The sequence below is a fragment of the Lissotriton vulgaris genome, chromosome 1_1 (genome assembly GCF_964263255.1).
Source record: "Lissotriton vulgaris chromosome 1_1, aLisVul1.2, whole genome shotgun sequence".
Classification (NCBI taxonomy): Eukaryota; Metazoa; Chordata; class Amphibia; order Caudata; family Salamandridae; genus Lissotriton; species Lissotriton vulgaris.
This window is the reverse complement of record NC_141685.1, coordinates 1,015,323,796-1,015,343,952: the sequence shown is the minus strand read 5'-3', so window position 1 is coordinate 1,015,343,952 and position 20,157 is coordinate 1,015,323,796.

Below are 20,157 nucleotides of genomic sequence, written 5' to 3'. Positions count from 1 at the left end.
CTTTTGGCTAAAAGGGCAGTCAACTGAGTGAGCCCAATGTACCACATTGTGGAGCGCTTATTGGTGAATGGTTGTAAATAGGGGTTCGAGTTTCCAGCTTCTATATGTTAAATAATATGGTAGGCTGGTGGGATGTTTTCAGTGATGTTCAATGTTTTCAAAAATTGTAAAAATCAGTGGTTATCAGTGTTTATGCTTTTTACTCCATACATAATCTCAGGCATCATGTTTCCCAGTGCTTATAAAGATATTTGTTTTTTTCTTTCCTTTCGTCATTAATGTCGATTGTCAACAATTCTTTATTATTTCTTGCCCTAACTTCATTATTTGTATCTTTCATTGAATTTGCTTAAGTAACTTTTTCTTATTTGTCTCAGCTCGCTGTCTGTTTAATTTCCCAGTACCCAAACCCCCTCTTTTCAGTAGTCCAGTCCGACCTGATGTAAAGGACATGCATGAATTGAGATATGTTTGTACCCCACTAAGTTTGATTGTAGCGGATAAAAGGTTAATGGCGGGCATTTAACACCCTTCCTGCTGCTCTATTTTTCAGACAAATAGTAAAGATTTGCAGCAGTAAGAATATTCTATGTCGGACATGAGATATATATCTGGGGAGGTGCTCCATGCTCAGTTACAGCAAGCCACTGTTGCTCAGTACTGTTTTTTGCCTTGAAATACCAAGAAAGAACTGGGCTAATAAATATTTTTTTAGTCTGGACTGGGCTTATTGCTGCTGTACCTGGTCGCACAGGAGAAACTTGCGAAGAAATATTTATATGTATTCTTTTAGCTATAGCTAAACAAGTTGTGTTTCAATGTGAAGAAGCAGCTATGGTAATAAAGAAGCTCCAGCACCTGTAGGATTCCTTGGGTCATTTGCATGAGTAGTTCACAACTGTAATGTTTATTTTACATTATAGGGCCTTATCTCTGGGATGGTGTATTTATTTAATGACCTCTAAGCATTCATTTTTACCAAGCATGTGGGCACAGGGTGTCAATCAGAGGCCAGCAGGGTCCAGGCCTGGTCCAGTTGCCACTGTTCAGCTGTGTACTTCCATGACAGGGCCTCATGCAGCTGGTTGTTTCCCTATAGCCCATACAGAAGGAATGTCAGTTGACAAATAAAGTCCACTTCATTGCCCTGAGTATAGGAGGGAGCAGGTCCAGTCCTTCAGGGCTCCTCCCAGGTCACAAACAACAGGTCCAGTCCTCTTCTGATCCTCCACGGGTCCAGAAAGTGTGCTGAAGAGGTGGATTTTGTATGCTACATTTATGGCTGGTACTAGCTGGTGGGTGGGGTGACTTGTGGCCCCTCCCTAACCAATGGGTTTAAAGTTTCCAGGCCCAACCTAACTACTATTGAAGTAGCTCCTGTTTACCTTTATGCAAACAAGCCCACAATGTAATGTGTCAGCTAATCTCCAAGATAGCAAAGATCTTCATCCACACAAAACCTGGCTTCCGAGACTGTGGGGTGTGAGTGGGGAATGTACTGTAGTAATCCTGGTGTCATCCCACATCAAACACTAAAATCCAGTTCGAAGCAGGCACTGTATTTACCACAAACCCAGAGATGTATGTTTGGTAGGACAAAAGCAGGGTCCTTGTTCAACTAGACAGGGGATCCACAAGCATTTTCTTGGCATCCTGTTCTGTCCCCTGGGCCCCTGTGGCTCAACAGCCCTGTGAAGCAGAATTTTACATTGTGTTGTCAAAAATAGGCCAACGATGTGGTATGTAACCCCAGTGAAGTTGAAACATATGTATGGGAATAGTGAGTCAAGTGCTGGATGGAATGCGAACAATAGGGGTGTGAGCTGCATACATGGTGGTTCTGCCCAAAATTAAATATGTTCTGGAAGGAAATCATGAGCCATATCAAGGGGGAGCTCGGATATCCGACATGGGATAATCCTGCAATTGTTATACTTGGCTTTCGACCTAAGGAGATCATAAATGTATCTATAAAGGACTGGAGATTGTAATTGGCACTAAAACAGCTAATAGCACAAAATGGAAGACTCTTGAGGTCTCACCAATAAGGGATTGGTTAAGCAAGCTGTAGGCGCTTCCAGCAATGTAACAGTTGACCTGGAAACTTAGTGGTCTGTGAAACAAATATGAAAGCACATGGCGGGCCTTGGTGGATTACCTTTCGTGAGGAGCCTTAGGTTTAGGATGTCCAAAGTCTATGAGAAAGATGTTATGGTGAAAGTTAAGGCATAAATGGTTGAAATTCTGGCAAACTGTTATAGTTTTGTAGCTATATTAGTGTGTGTTTTTTGGGTAGGGAGAAATTTGGGATTCTATTGTTGCAGAAGTCATATATAGCTATGTTATTATTGAGGGAAAGGCATAAGGCAAAAGTGCTGTCTGTCACTTGACAATGGATACAATTTCATTGAATAAAAAGGAGGCCCTCAGCCCCCACCAAGCATATTCTGTTGAGCTCAGTGAAATAATCTCTGCTCATTCAAATTTATGTCAGCCTATTGTTTGCTCCTGGGACACATTCACACCTCTATCACACCTATTTAAGTGTAATCGCTGGCTTTGCTACTGCTGGAGAACTAGTGCAAGTTAACCTCATGGAGCTTCAGGCTGGGAAAAGGTAACTTTCTAAATTCCGTCAAAGAGAAGTCCCTGGGTGAACATTCATGTATGGCCTTATTGAAACTCCATACCTATATTATCTAAACACTCTATCATCGAGCTTGGAAACTAAACCAAAGAATTTAAATTTCCACACTAAAAATAGGAACGTTCACAGTCTTTAAATTCTTTGGTTTAGTTTCCAAGCTCGATGATAGAGTGTTTAGATAATATAGGTATGGAGTTTCAATAAGGCCATACATGAATGTTCACCCAGGGACTTCTCTTTGACTGATTGTCAGTGTACCCTGTTCCCTGGTGATAGTGGGGTACTCTCTCTCTAGATAACTTTCTAAATTCTACATTTCCTTCATATTTATAAAAAAATCTGACTTCACCATTGAATTGGATTTTTAATATAATTTAAAATAGTTGTTTAATTATTTTTCTAACTGGTCCCTTTACCAAATTAGCAATATTAAGTTTATAATCTGCACTCTGGGTTTCTACATATGACGGTTAGGCCTGCCCCAGTGAAACTAGCTTTTTTGTCCTTGTCACTTTAGAGACACAGTAATAATTATTTTCTACATGTCTCACTTTTAAATACTTGCACCCTACCTTGTGGACTACAAGGTTTTCATAGGAGTGACTTACAAATATTTAAATTGGAAGTCACTACCACCGCAGCGGATTTCACAACAAGTGCTGCAGTCCTCAAATGGCATTTTATTTTCCAGGCCCTGGGTGCACTTTCCACATCATATTCTAGGAAAGTAGAGGCAAGTTAATGGTTACAGTTATGAATAAGACAATTTAACTGTGATTAAAGTGGGAGAACAGGCCATTTCCTACTGGTTAGCAGGGGAAAAGTGCACAGAGAAAAGGCAGAATGTGACATAAGGCAGTTTCCCTTTGTATTTTTTGCAGTGTGCACTGGTATGGTGCATATACTATCTTGGGAAAAGAACAAGTCCAACTCAATATGTTTTTGTTAAATGTGATCACAGTGTTTTGTGCAGGTAAAATTGTCAAGTGTCAAAAGTTGAACTTGATGATATTGGTGTTGTAGCTACATCACTGTGCAGGCTCGGAATGGGTCTATACACTAGTTTTTCTTTTGTAAACTGCACTATCTACAGCTCATACTGGAAAACTATCAGCAGTACTACCTGCAGTCTATACATTTTCTGAGTCAATGTATGAACTGAAAGCAGCACGGTTTTGCCAGAACCATCTCATGGACCTCTTTGCATGGCGCATGTTCACTGAGCATGTTCATGATATGACCCCTGTTTCTAATGTATTGAGGTATGCAGTTCCTACAGGCAAGCACTTTGGACCATCACAATGTAAACCTAAGAACAGGAGTGTTAGGTGTAGTGTTTTATGGGAGGATATTGATTCTGGAAGCTTCTATATGAACAATGATCTTTGTTGCCACAATCCTGATAAATGAGCTTTCACAAGGCAAAACTCTGTCCCACTCGCAATGTAGGAGGATGGAATCATGGAAATGTTCCTTGCCCTGGACTATGACACTGCTCAGAGTTCCGCTGAGAGCCTGCTGGCCACTACACAGAAACACGCAGTAAACAGTGAGCTTAAGCCATATGATGTGAGCCATGCTCCCAAATTCGGAATGGAATTAGGTTCATGGTGGGGGCCTGGGACCTTGCAGATGTCTACAATGGCATATTTAGTGGCTTACCATGGCTCAAGTGAGTTCTAGCAGGAGCGGTCATCACAGAAAAGTGCTTAGAGGTAGGCGTTGTATTTATACTGTTTGACACCAGTGGGTGCCAAACCAGTAAAAGTGAAGCAAAATCCAGTGTTCTGGTTTCTATTGAAAAATAAATTTCCTCCAGTGGTGTTTTATCAGGTATAATTGGTTTTAAATGAAAAATGGAGACCCTACTTATAAACAAAGGGTCCACTTCACATAAGTAATCTGAGACAAAATCCTAACTTTACGAATTTTGGTATTCACAGAAGGCATTTAGGAGTAGTAAATTTATGACTTTATCTCAGTTAAACTTAAGTTTTGGTCTCAAGTTAAACTTAAGACAAACTTAAGTTAAACTGAGACCAATTCATAGTGGTAAAGTTAGGATTTTGTCTCAGTTATACTTAAATTTGTCTTAAATTTAATTTAAGACCAAAATTTAAGATTAACTGAGACAAAATCCTAACTTTAGTACTCCTAAATGCCTTCTGTGAATACCAAAAGTCGTAAAGTTAGGATTTTGTCTCTGATTACTTTTGTGAATCGGGTCCAGAGCTCTCTGTCTGACTTCTGTGCCATAATTAGTGCCACTTCTACCATTGTAGTGAAAATCAATATAAGGTCAGATATATATATCTCTAAATATTCATCAGAGCACAGATATGGGTTGAAGGTTCTATGGGAGCTGGAATGGAGACATGGCGGGTAAATATTTTGGAGAAAATATTCTGCAAGTGCAGGTTCTGTGATAGCTCCATGAATCTGAAGGAGAGTATTTCTTTAGGAATTAGAGTTACAAAGCTCTCTCTGGTCACAATACATTTTATGCAAGAATAGGTTGCATGTTCTATACTTTGGTCAAATAGGTGGTTATGTTGGTACAATTAGTAAGGAAGTGCCACTAACAAGTTTGGGCTGTCTCTTATATATAGGCCATTGTAATTTTACTAGCCTTCTTGAAGATCGTACAAGCCGTAATTCTTACTAAAATAGTGGTAACAGTGACAAGGACATGTATACACAGAACTGCGTTTGTAATCGCCACATCAAAGACGGTGGTGCTCTCCTTACATATTACATTAGACATAACACTAAAAGATGAATCTTTTGCCTGTATGTTCAGCATTTTCTGTGTTAATTCCATCACAGATGACGCAGTGACATGGAATTAACTCTAACAATTACGGGATTTTGCCATTGCATACAGCAAACTATGTTTACTCATCAATCAAAGAGGGTTTTATAATACCCACCAAATCTTCCCTCCTCACCTTTCCTTGATACTCCTCCCCAAATGACTTCGCTCCTTTTATTTCCCCCCAAAAACAGGACCCACTCTGCTTGGATGTTTCGGCTCTTCCAGTTGGTGCTGAATTTAATATCAGTTCTAACGTATTGTACTTTTTCTCCCATGTTAGTGTAAAGGGAGTCTGGTCATTGCCATATTGGAGAGCCAGTTCCCTATCCAATGTTGCTTATGTAAAGTGCACTAACACATATCTGTGGTAGAGATGTTCTTTATAAGAATGTGAAATAAACAAATAAATCAAATAAATTACATATTATTATGTAAGTAACCAAAAATTATCACGAAGTGCCACCCCATAAAAGAAGGAAAGTGCTCTGCTCATCCTATAAAGCAGGTAAACGGTATCAAAACTTCCTGTACTCCATCAAAGACGGAACTTGGACCATACAGTGAATATGAAGTGACACTCACAAAGACAGCGATGTCACCATATACTGCGTATCAGGTCTGTAGTAGGTAGAGCCACAAGAACCAGATACATGTCAGATTTTCATGATACATTGGTAGGATAATCTTAAATAGAGTGAATATAATGACTCTAAATTGACAGAAGATCTGTGAAAATCTGCAATGCATCTGGCTCTATTGGGCCTACGTTGGACACGCCTGCTTTACACAGTACTTTAGGAGTCTTACCCCTTCAAAGATGATAGTGCAGGTGACATTAGGAGTAGTCTGAAATGACAAAGCCACACAATAGAAAATACCAAATGCTTATCAGCAATCCAGAATATTGCTAAACCTTTTAGAACATAATACCTTTTTATAGGAAGTTCTGGGGAAATTTCTCTGACAAGTGGATAAGACATGTCCCTGGCCATCAGCATCGACCCATGCAGGTAAAAGTGGTGAGGCGGTGGGACCAGGTGGGGGGTATTTCAACAAATGGCAAAAAGGGAAAATTAATTATTTATTTGATTTCCCCTCATCATCGTCTGTCAAAATCCCCCCCACCCGGCCCTACCGCTCTTACCTGTACGGCCGCGGCAGCTGGCCATTCAGACAGTGAAACTGTTGTCTATTGAAGTGAGGTGTGGGATATGCTGCAACACTTTTGGAAATACCTAGAACCTTCTTTAGAGTTTGGCAGATGGGATATACTTCCAAAATGTGAAGAATATCCCATCCCTGTATTACAAGTGCCATAGGTACAATGCACTTTTACGGCAGATGGGAAATCTGCCAAGTTTCTGACAGAGTATCTCAACTACCAAACTTTAAATAAGGCTTGTGATCTGCATTTGCTAACAGGATCAACCTGAAACTCCGCTCTACAAACAGGATTAGGGGGAAGATATCTTGGTTTGATATATTGTGACATTTTATAACTTTTTTACCCAATACTGACTTATCTTGAAGATATACTTATAGTTGATACGTATTGGTGAATTTTTCTGCAGGGTGATATTTTTGTAGTTGATATTGTAGCAAATGTCTCTAGGCATTGGATCTAAGTTTTAGACCCAAGTTGTAGCATATGAGCTCAAGCTGCATCTGCCCGCTCTTGCCCAGCAAGGGTTACTACATCTGAGTTGCATGCTTTGCAGTTCAGAGGTGGAGCGGCCTACCAGTTTGGGTGGTCCTACTTATTGTGTGGGGCCTAGATTAACCACTAAATTACATGTTGCAGGTACCTGCAATGGTGCTGATGAACTAAGAAATGATGGAATTGAATATTAAGAGAAGGAATTCTCAGGGGTTTGGATTTGTCTAAGCATTTCCACCTATATGAATGCACATTGAACGAAAATGCATTTGCAAGTGTATGTTTGTTGGAAAGAATGAACATTCATTTTGACTCATTTCCAAGTGTTCGGGATAGTTAATGAATTATAGTTGGTACTGGCTTAATTAAAAAATATGCCTATCATGTTTTTTTGGATAGTATCCAAACAAGGATTCGTTTGTGTGTAGCAAGTGCTAAGCCTGTCATTATGACATTATCAGTTTTGTAGGATTTATTCTGAAAAAATCCATAAGATTAACGAAAAACATCGCTAAACTCAATCGTTTTTACAAAAATACATTTGTAACAACCAGATAAGAGTGTCCCACATGCAGAGTGCATTAAAAAAAATATAACACATACCTATGTGAAAAGAAGTCAAACATTAAAATACTCCTTGTAACACTCCGTCATCTATAGTATGTATTTCATGTAAACCATACCACGCTTCCAGGCTTTCTGCACATAGTTATGAGTATTTATAAGGATTTGAAAAGCCCTAGTACCTGCTTAAAAGAAAGGACACAAAATTCATTCAACATTGGCTTCAAATATCTAAGAGTGCAAACAAAAACAAAAATGTATGCCATCATCATTTCTTACACCATCACAGATGGAGCTGCACATGTGCAGCTTTACATTAAATCCCAAAAGTGGCAGAAAACAGAACCTAAGCTTTAAAAAATAAAGTGCACGAGCATAAAATCAACTTGACCAGCAAGATGTTTCTCAACGACAAAGTTGGCTTTATCGTTGGATATTTAAGGCCTACTTAGAATTTGCTATTTTATGGTATCCTGCGTACTGTGCATGTCATGTTTTCTTTATTCTCAATGACCCTGACTTTGATTGCTCTGTGATTGACAGAATCTTAGTTAAATTCAGACTTTAATAAAACTTTTTTTTGTGAAACAGCTGAATCCTATTCCGCTATTTTTGAACGGCACCCGTTTCCCATGTGGACTGAAGAGGATTTCAAATTTGGTGACATATAATGCAGGCAGTTAAATGCATTTGTCCTAGTTAGTAAAGTCCTCAAAAGCCAGCTTAAAATGCGTTTTTTAAGCTATGAAACTCTTCACATATCTTCAAAAATCTTCTGGTCATTTAAGGATGATTATAGTAAATTTGGTAGAATTTGTGAAAATAAGTCAAAATTGTCGGCAAGATGTGAGTTTTTGATTTCCCTATGTAGTGCAATGTAACCTTAACTATACCAGGAGTAACCATAAGTGTGTTTGTGTGTGTATCAGTTACTATAGCAACGAAAATAATATTACTTTGACAACTGGATTGGAGAGATATTAAAAAGGCCCTCTTTAGGAATTCCTGGTGTTACAGGGGGCTCAGAATTTTAATTTTGTGTAATGCAAGCTGACACCGTGTTTATGAGCTTCTTGCGCGGTGTTTTCTTCAATTAGAGCTAAGCAGGCTGGATTTGTTTTCGGGCCTACTTTCTCGAGGTGTCGGGCTCAGCTGGCTGAGCGCCTTAATTAAGTTAGGATAGCGAACAGCAGACAAACAGAGTTCGTCGCTTTATCCTAAAAAAGGAAAGCTCTTTTTTTATGCAAAATGTTTCCCACCTGCCCGAGCAATGCGATCAATGCGGTTGAAAAAGCGTGGTATCCCAAATGTAGCCTGCTATAAGAGCAGTTCTATGAACGACTTTGTAATATCGACTATTTGTGGACGTTGCTATATGTTGACTTATTTTACTAAATCAATAAAAAGGAACATTTATTTTGATGTTTCGTTTTTTATGCCATTTATGTTTCTGGAACCGTCACTGTTGGTTTGTTTTTTGAGGTCTGAGGAGGATGTGATTAATTTAAAAGTGTTATGCAACTATGGTGGGCGCCTCCAGATTGCTGTGAAAGCACTTCCTGTTCTTGCAGTGGCAATTTTTGGGGCCTGTAGCCAGATTCATCAACAACACGTGGCATGACCGCTCTCCTGCTCACATCCTAACGATAAAGTGTATTTGTTCATAGCATTGCTAGCTACCAGGGGCGCAACTAGGTCTTAATTTCGGGGTGGGCTAACATGGCAGATGAAGGGGCGTGGCTAATGTAAATCAATGGGGCGGAGCTAAAATGGCAGATAATCAGGATCGGTTAATGCTCAGGTCAAGCTGAGAAAAAAATGTGGTGAATTCTGCATTTGAAACTGGACAACAATTAAAGCACACATTTTTGTTAGTTTGATGCATTGCCCCCCAAAACCCATACTCACTCTGAATCGTAAAATTACCCCTGGCACACCAAAACACATACCCATGCTGAACCCAAAAATTAACCCCCTCACACCCTAAAACCCATACCCGCCCTGAAATCTATAATTACCCCTGGCACCCCAAAACCCATACCCATCCTATCCCTAAAATTATCCCTCCCCGGCACCCCAAAACCCATACCCACCCCACACCCTAAAATTACCCCCTGGCACCCCCAAACCCAATACCACCCTGAACCCTAAAATCACCCCCCTGGAGCCCCAAAACCCATACCCGCCCTGAACCTTAAATTACCCCTGGCACCCCAGAAACCATACCCATGCTGAACCATAAATTCCCCCTTGCCCCCCAAAACCCAAACCCACCCTGAACCTTAAAATTACTCCAGGCACCCCAAAACCCATGCCCATGCTGAACCATAAATTCCCATCTGGCACCCCATAACCCATACCCACCATGAACCCTAAAATAGACCCCTGACATCCCAAACCCACACTTGCCCTAAACTCTAAAATTACCCCTGGCACTATAAAACACATACCCACGCTGAACCCTAAAATTAATCCCATGGCACCTCAAAACCCACACCCACCCTGAACCTTAAAATTACCCCTGGCACCCCAAACCCCATACCCATGCTGAACCATAAATGCCCCCCGGCAACCCATAACCCACACCCTCCCTGAACCATAAATTCCCCACTGGCACCCCATAACCCATACCCACCCTGAACCCTAAAATTGCCCCCTGACACCCCAAAACCCACACTTGCCCTGAAACCTAAAATTACCCCTGGCACACCAAAACACATACCCACGTCGAACCCTAAAATGTCCCCTGGCACCCCATACCCACCCTGAACCCTAAAATAGCCCCCTGACATCCGAAAACCCACACCTGCCCTAAACCCTAAAATTACCCCTGGCACCCCAAAACCCATACCCATGGTGAACCATAAATTCCCCCGGCACCCCATAACCCATACCCACCCTGAACCCTAAAATTGCCCCCTGACACCCCAAAACCCACACTTGCCCTGAAACCTAAAATTACCCCTGGCACACCAAAACACATACTCACCCTGAACCCTAAAATGTCCCCTGGCACCCCATACCCACCCTGAACCCTAAAATAGCCCCCTGACATCCGAAAACCCACACCTGCCCTAAACCCTAAAATTACCCCTGGCACCCCAAAACCCATACCCATGGTGAACCATAAATTCCCCCGGCACCCCATAACCCATACCCACCCTGAACCATAAATTCCCCCCTGGCACCCCATAACCCATACCCACCCTGAACTCTAAAATTACCCACTAGCACCCCAAAAAAAATGAACACTACAAACGTACACTACATTTGCATATTTGGAGGGGACTGTCCTCTTTGACGTTTCTATGTATGTAAGTCAAGAACAACATTCACAGTAACCCAGATATGCAGGCAGTAGGTAATGCTGTGCTGAAAAATGCATTAAAGTTACTGGAACTTACACAAAAAACTGCTGCCTGCTCTTCTGATACTATACTGTGGAGTCTGGCTGATCAACAGCACTGTGTCCTGGCATCCAGCCCCTCCCGAAGGTCTCACTGTGTAGATCAATGTGGGTCAAATGCAAAGACAGCAGGGGGAAAGGGATGGCCAGTGCAGGTGAAGCTTTTCCTTTGTAAATTAATTCCTGCAGGCGTCATAGCCCAGGGTTTGCTGTCTGTGCACTTGTATGGAATACACATTTATACAAGTGCACAGACAGCACACCCTGGTCTAAGATGCCTGCAGAAATTCCTTTACAAAGGAAAAGCATCACCTTAACTGGCCATGCCTTCCCCCTGCTGTGCACATCTTCACACCCCATGCTCACAACCCATCAAGTGCTTAGGTGAAATCCCTGCCTTCAGGCAAGGATTTCACCTCTGCGCCACTCTAAAGGAAAACAAGAGGTCAGAGCAGGGGGGTTCGTTCACTTGCTGAAACTGTTCAGAGGCTCGCTGCCTGGCTCGGGCTGCTGGGCCTCTCAGAAATCATTAAAACAATCACATTCTCGGATCCGATGCGCAGCCTTCTTGCACCATTTCAGTGCGTGTCATCTTAGCCCGGGCAGAGGAGGCGACGGGGGGGGCTGAAGCCCGGTGAGCCCAATGGGTGTTGCGCGCCTGCTAGCTACCCCTAGCCGTTGGTAGTTGGGAGGAGCAGTGGCGGCTGGCATCTACGGTTGGGAGGCGAGAACGTGGGTACATAAAATAAAAACATTAAAAAAAGAAACACCTATCTTACACATCCTGCGCTCCGGTCCTCTTCTTTCTCGAGTGCGGAGCTGCGGGCACGACCAAACTCCCTTGCCCAATCCTGGCGCTGCTCACATGCAGCATATGAGCAGAGCCCTGATTGGAGGGAGCGGCCTCACTCAGCGGTAGACAGCGCATTGGAGGCCTGCACCTACTCTCAACCCAGCTGGTTTAAAGTGTGCATGTCTGCCTGGCCACCCCAAGACGGCCTACCAAAGAGACATGCACACTTTAAACAGGGCAAGGGCAGCCCTCTGCCCACCACTGCTCCCTGCTGTCACTCAGCTGGCCCCGCCCCGTCCTGACGTTCGGTTCTGAACAGGACAACGAAAAATAAAATGTTAATGAATTACCATTTTATTTTCGGGGAGGGGGCATTTAAGTGGGGCAACGCTTCTTCGCTCCAATGGAGGAGCCGCCCCTGGGAGAGAGGAAATCTTACAATACCATGCACACAACACTATAAATGACACTTTGTGAAAGAAATTATTTTGCAAGTTGATTGAGTACACAGGTGGGTTTAGCTTACGAGCAGGAGCAGTCTTGTATCAGCACCAATGCTCTTCGGTTCTTTACAGCTCATATACTTCACATGGGCATCCATCCTATTTTTCCTTTTTACTTCATGCTCCTGACAAGTCAGAGCGAGACCAAGGCCTGTCTTCACAGTTGCTCAGGATTCCAACTGTCCCTTGAGGGATAAAGGAGAGGCATTGCGATATCCCAGGCCCCACCTAATGACTCCCAGTGACCTGAGGAATTCAAAGAGCCATTATCTGGTGGCCCTTGTAGTTGTATAAAGCTTGAGGATTGCGCTATAACTCCGCCTTGCGATGCTGAAACAAAATATTCACAACACCATTTTCATTTTTGGGTCTCGCCTATTCTATCTTGCAGGGATAAATAGGCGAGATTATAGTAAGCGGAAAAGAAAAGTCTACCTAGCTGCGGATCGCGTACAGTTCATGTGAGTTATGTGCGTACATATTATCACCAGCCACATCACACACCATCATTTGTCTGTGCCTCTGCATCAGACTTCAAAGGCTGCCGCTCCCCCGCCCCCGCATCAGACTTGAAAGGAATGCACTCCCCCGCCACAGCAATGCCGATTCATCCGTGGGCCAGAGCAGGAACATGGAAATTCTCCTTGTAAATATGAACAGCTGCGCTCTCCATTTGCTAATGCTCGCATGTCTCGCTTTCTCTTTAAAAATAGCGGTAGCGCCATTATTTTTATTTTACCATTTTAAACCACAATGTATTTATTTTTCAAAGAGCAACATGCCGCGCTTTCACTGAATTAATAGCGGCTGAACGCCTTTTTTTATGCAAGGCTCGCTGCATCCACTTTTCAAAACATCAAGTCTTTATTAAAGGTGCAGCTTTCACTTTAAGCTTGCCTTTATTTTTTCATAATCTACGCCCTTTGCAGAGCTGAGCACCGCCCTTTAACACACACGCCTTTACATTTGCACAGCGCAGTGCGACTTCTCCCTTGTTAATTGCTTCCCGTTCTGAGCAGCTGCTCTTCGCTCCCTCTCCTAGCCTGCAGCTGTCTCCTCCTCCCTACCCTCTCCCCCTCCACATTGGCACTTTAGATGTGACGAGGAAGCTAGTAATTTGTTTTTATCAACTCCATTCCTGTTGGTTAAGATCAGCGCGGTGCACGCCTCATTATGTGGCATGGGATTACTTATACTCTACTTTTTGTGTAATAACATTAGATTACTTGTTGACACCTTTTTGCTGCTTAAAGGAAACTTTGTTTCTATCCTGTGTGTTCACGTTTTACGTATGTGGCATATAAAATGTGTCTCTATTGAGCGCATGCTCATTTGCCTCATATCTTCCGCCTGCTTTAATAGATTTTGTGTTCTGTGTGGGATAATGACAGTGAGCCAGTTGCTTTATTTACCCATTGTTAGTGTTGGGACATGGGACAGATGCAGGTTTAATGCGGCCCGACGGCAGCAGTGTAACCACTAGTCGTACCTCCCACCGCTTTTCACTGTTTGCTCTCCATCCCCTTCCTATATTTTTAAATAGGTCAAATGATCACTCCACTGCAAATAAAAAAACATAACACCCTCACCCCCTCACACCCCTCACCCTCACACCCCCACACCCTCACCCTCACACACCCCCTCACCCTCACTCTCACACCCCCTCACCCTCACACCCCCTCACCCTCACACCTCCTCACCCTCACACCCCCTCACCCTCACCTTCACACGCCCTCTCACCCTCACACACCTTCACACAACCTCACCCTCACACCCCCTCACACTCACCCCCTCACCCTGACACCCACTCACCCTCACCCTCACACACCCTCACTCACCCTCACACACCCTCTCACTCTCACACACCCTCTCACCCTTACACACCCTCACCCTCACACCCCATCACACCCACACACCCCCTCACACACCCTCTCACCCTCACACACCTTCACTCTCTCGGGTGAGCCAGTTGCTTTATTTACCAATTGTTAGTGTTGGCACAGATGCAGTTTTAATGCGGCGCGATGGCAGCAGTGTAACCACTAGTCGTACCTCCCATCGCTTTTCACTGTTTGCTCTCCATCCCCTTTCCTTCCTATCTCTTTAAATAGGTCAAATGATCACTCCACTGCAAATAAAAAAATATTACAGAAAAACATTGGTGTTTGCAACACCAATAGCTCGTTTGTTTTTAGGTCTCGCCGACTCACCCTCTCACCCACCCTCACCCACCCTCTCACCCTCACACACATTCTCACCCTCACACACATTTTCACCCTCACACACCCTCTCACTCTCACACACCCTCTCACCATCACACACCCTTTCACTCTCACACACCCTCTCACCCTCACCCTCACACACCCTCTCACCCACCCTCACCCTCACACCCCCTCACACCCCCTCACACCCGCACCCTCACACACACCCTCACCTTCACACACCCTCACCCCCTCACCTCCTAACCCCCACACACCCTCACCCTCACACCCCCTCACCCTCACACCCTCAACCTCACACACACCCTCACCCTCACACCCCTCATCCTCACACCCCCTCACCCCTCATCCTCACACCCACTCACCCTCACACACCATCACCCTCACACACCCAATCACCGGCACACACCCTCTCACCCTCACACACCCTCACCCTCTTACCCTCACACCACCTCGCCCTCACACCCACTCACCCTCACCCTCACACACCCTCACCCTCACTCACCCTCACGCACCCTCTCACCCTCACACACCCCCTGACCCTCAAACACCCTCACCCTCACACCCCATCACCCTCACACACACCCTTACACACCCTCTCACTCTCACACACCATCACCCTCACAGACCCTCACCCTCACACACCCTCACCTTCACACCCTCTCACCCTCACACCCCTCACCCTCACACCCCCTCACAATCAAAACCCTCACCCTCACACATGCTCAACCCATCACCCTCAACCCCGTCACCCTCACCCTCCCTCACCCTCACACCCCCTCACCCTCACACCCCCACACCCCATCACCCTCACAACCTCTCACCCTCTCACCCTCACACCTTCACCCTCACACCCCCTCACCCTCACAACCCCACACCCTCCCCCTCACCCTCACACCCCCTCACCCTCACACCATCACCCTCACCCTCACACACCCTCACCCTCACACCCTCTCACCCTCACACCCCCTCAACCCCTCACCATCACACCCCCTCACCCTCACACCCCCTCACCCTCACACCCTCACCCTCACACCCCCTCACCCTTACACCCTCTCACCCTCACACCCTCACCCTCACCCCCTCACACCCCCTCACCCTCACAAACCCATACCCTCACCCTCACAACCCCAAACCCTCCCCCTCACACACCCTCCCCATCACACACCCTCACCCTCACACCCCCTCACCCTCTCACCCTCACACCTTCACCCTCACACCCCCTCACCCTCACAACCCCAAACCCTCCCCCTCACACACCCTCCCCATCACACACCCTCACCCTCACACCCCCTCACCCTCTCACCCTCACACCTTCACCCTCACACCCCCTCACCCTCACACCCTCACCCTCACAAACCCTCACCCTCACCCCTGTCACCCTCACCCCCGTCACCCTCACCCTCCCTCACCCTCACACCCCCTCACTATCACACCCTCTCACCCTCGCACCCCCCACCCTCACACCCCTCACCCTCACAACCCCACACCCTCACACCTTCACCCTCACACCCCCTCACCCTCACAACCCCACACCCTCCCCCTCACACCCCCTCACCCTCACACCCCCTCACCCTCACACCCTCACCCTCACACACCCTCACCCTCACACCCTCTCACCCTCACACCCCCTCAACCCCCTCACCCTCACACCCCCTCACCCTCACACCCTCACCCTCATGCTCACAACCCCTCACCCTCACACCCTCTCACCCTCACACCCTCACCCTCACACCCTCACACCCCCTCACCCTCACAAACCCATACCCTCAGAACCCCACACCCTCCCCCTCACACACCCTCCCCCTCACACCCCCTCACCCTCACACCCCCTCACCCTCTCACCCTCACACCCTCACCCTCACACCTTCACCCTCACACCCCTCACCCTCACAACCCCACACCTTCACCCTCACACCCCTTCACCCTCACACCCCTTACCCTCACACCCCCTCTCCCTCACACCCACTCACCCTCACACCCTCACCCTCACAATTTCACCCTCACACCCCCTCACCCTCACAACCCCACACCCTCCCCTCACACACCCTCACCCTCACACCCCCTCACCCTCACACCCCCTCACCCTCTCACCCTAACACCCTCCCCCATACACCCCCTCACCCTCACAGCCTCTCACCCTCACACCCCCTCACCCTCACACCCCTCACCCTCACAAACCCTCACCCTCACCCCTGTCACCCTCACCCCCATCACCCTCACCCTCCCTCACCCTCCCTCACCCTCACACCCCCTCACTATCACACCCTCGCATCCCCTCCCCCTCACACCCCCTCACCCTCACACCTCCTCACCCTCACAACCTCACCCTCACACCTTCCCCCTCACCCTCACAACCCCACACCCTCACCCTCACACCCCCACACCCTCACCCTCACAACCACACACCCTCCCCCTCACACACCCTCACCCTCACACCCGCTCACCCTCTCACCCTCACCCTCACACCTTCACCCTCACACCCCTCACCCTCACAACCCCACACCCTCACCCTCACACCCCCACATCCTCACCCCCCACCCACTCACACCCCCTCACCCTCACACACCCTCAACCTCACACCCCCTCATCCTCAATATCCTCACCCTCACACCCCCTCACCCCCACACCCTCACACCCTCACACCCCCTCACCCTCACACACCCTCACACTCATTCCCCCTCACCCTCACACCCCCTCACCCTCACACACCCTCACCCTCACACCCTCACACCCCCTTACCCTCACCCTCACACACCCTCACTCACCCTCACCCCCTCACCCTCACAACCCTCTCACCCTCACACAACCTCACCCTCACACACCTTCACCCTCGCACACTCACACCCCCTCACCCTCCCTCACCAGCATAGCATAACAAAACATTGCATAGCATAACAAAACACAGCATAGCATAGCATAACAAAAAAAGCACAGGATAGCAAAACATAGCGTAGCATAACAAAACAAAGCATAGAATAGCAAAACAAAACCTAGCAGAACAAAACAAAACATAGCATAGCAAAACACAACAAAGCATAGCATAACAAAACATAGCATAGCATAACAAAACATAGCATAACAAAACATAGCATAACATAACAAAGCATAGCAAAACAAAGCATAGCATAGTATACCAAAACATAGCATAGCATACCACAACATAGCATAGCATAACACAACATAGCATAGCATAACAAAACACAACAAAACATAGCATACCATAACAAAACATAGCATAGCATAACAAAACAAAGCATAGCATAACAAAACATAGCAGAACAAAACATAGCAAAAACAACAAAACGATAGGAGCTTCGCGCGCAACCAAGATGACCGCGTGAGCACAGGGCTCCCGAGACCCTCGCAACCTCCCGCATATATCCTGTAGCTTATCCTGACTTTCATATACGTCTCCGTGGAGATGAACCGCTGGTGAGGAGAATACTGCAACCAGAATACAGATCGGACCCCGGGAGCCAGACTTATGACGATTTGAAGATCGCGGCCTGCGCCTCCGTGATGCCTGGCTGTGGAGTTGGCATGGTGCCCGAGTTGTAGTTGAACAACATCGGCCTGAGGCAGCAGAGACAACCGGTCTGGCCTAGTTTCACTTTCGTTTTCGTCTGTTGGGCAGACCAAATGCTGCGGACTCTGCACTGTTGCTCCAGGGACCTCAGAGATCTCCATCTTTCTACCAAGGTCTACCGTTGCCGGGCATGGCCTTGCACTCGGGCTCTTGATCACGCTTTTATCCCCGCCGCCCCAGTTTGGATTCATTTTCACTGTCTCCGCGGGGAAGCCGGAGGTGGACAAGCAGAGATCGAAGGCTACTCGACGGGGAAGCTATACCCAAACCAACATCATGGACCGCTATGCCCAGGCTAAGGTGTCGCCCAGTGGATCGGGTAGGTCGCTGGAAGGAGCGAAAGATCCGCTGACCTCGGAGACGGAGCCTACCCTACAAGACGTCATGGCCGCTATTGATGGGATCAGATCGTCCCTCGGGGGACAAATGGAGACTCTTGCCCACAAACTTGACACTGTGGCGATTGATGTGAATTTGATCCGCACGGACCTAGCGAAAAACAACGAAAAGGTTAAATCGCTGGATATCAAGACCACTAGCCTGACGGACGACGTCGTCGAGATACAGACGGAGGTTCGCAACTTAAGGGCTTCTATTGACTTTCTTGTACGTCGGCTGGAGGATTTTGAAGGAAGGTCTAGGCGGAATAACGTCCGTATTATAGGAGTTCCGGAAAAGGCGGAGGATGCAGCAACTGATCTTTTTGTGGAGAACCTGATCATAAATCACCTTGAACCCAAGGGACTGAGCAAATTTTTCACTGTGGAACGAGCTCACAGAGTTCCGGGTGGACAACCCAAGACGGGTGCCCCGCCGCGGCCTATAATAGCTCGCATCTTCAATTTCCGCGACAGAGACGCTATCCTGCAGGCTTCGCGAACAGGCGGTCCCATAAAGTTTGAGAACACTACCATCAGTTTTTATCCAGACTTTACCCAAGCCGTGCAGAAGCAGAGACTGGGTTTTCTTGGGGTAAAAAGGAGACTCCGAGAGATGGGCCTCAAATACGCCATGCTTTTTCCGGCCAAGCTGAGTATTGAACATGCAGAGCGGACTTATTTTTTCGATAGACCAGACGTAGTGTCCGACTGGCTTGATACTCTTCCGGCCCATCATCCGCAGGACGGGCAGAGTGGTGGCGCAGAGGGCGGATCGATGGACCAGGAATAAGCTTTATCATTGACTGGTTCCTGGGGTATTCTGGAAGCTTCGAACTGTGGCGTACTAACTGTGTAATGTGATTTTATGAGGCATCTCGGGGGCTGCGGGGCTATTGGGGGGTCTTTTTCCTCCTCTGCTTGACTTTCTGTAGACTAGTTTAGATGTTGGGGCGACAGGAACACTGCAAGTTGAGGTGGCTTTCTAGTCTTATTCAGGGGTGCAGGGTGGGGGGTGTTGTAACGGGTTGTTTGGTGGGGAGGAGGGAGGTTGTGTTGTTTTTTCAGTTTCGTTTTCTACAAGGCAATGTATTGCGAGACTTTCTGATTAGAGCGCTGGGTTCCTCTTGGGGTTGGAATTTACTTCTTGTGTGGGATGGGGGTAGGGGATTGAGACTTCTGAGTTGGAATGTGAATGGGCTGGGGGATGGGATAAAGCGTGGGGTGGTACTGCAGCTGTTAAAACGTCATTCCCCTGATGTGGTTCTACTACAGGAAACTCACTTGATAGGAAATACATGCTATGCTATGAATAGGAAGGGGTATCGTTTGGCCGCTCATGCAGGGTTTTCCTCAGGTTCCCGAGGGGTGGGTATTTTCGTATTAAGAATTCCCTTCCGTTGGAGGTAGATGCAACGGTTCTCGATGATAGAGGGCGCTATGTTGTCATTACTGGTCGTTGGGAGGGCAGGACCCTGTCCCTGGTATCCGTATATGTCCCTCCCGGTCTGCAGTCTACTACCTTCGCAGATCTGGGGCAGGTTCTCCTGGCACTCCCCGAAGGGTCGTTGATATTGGGTGGTGATT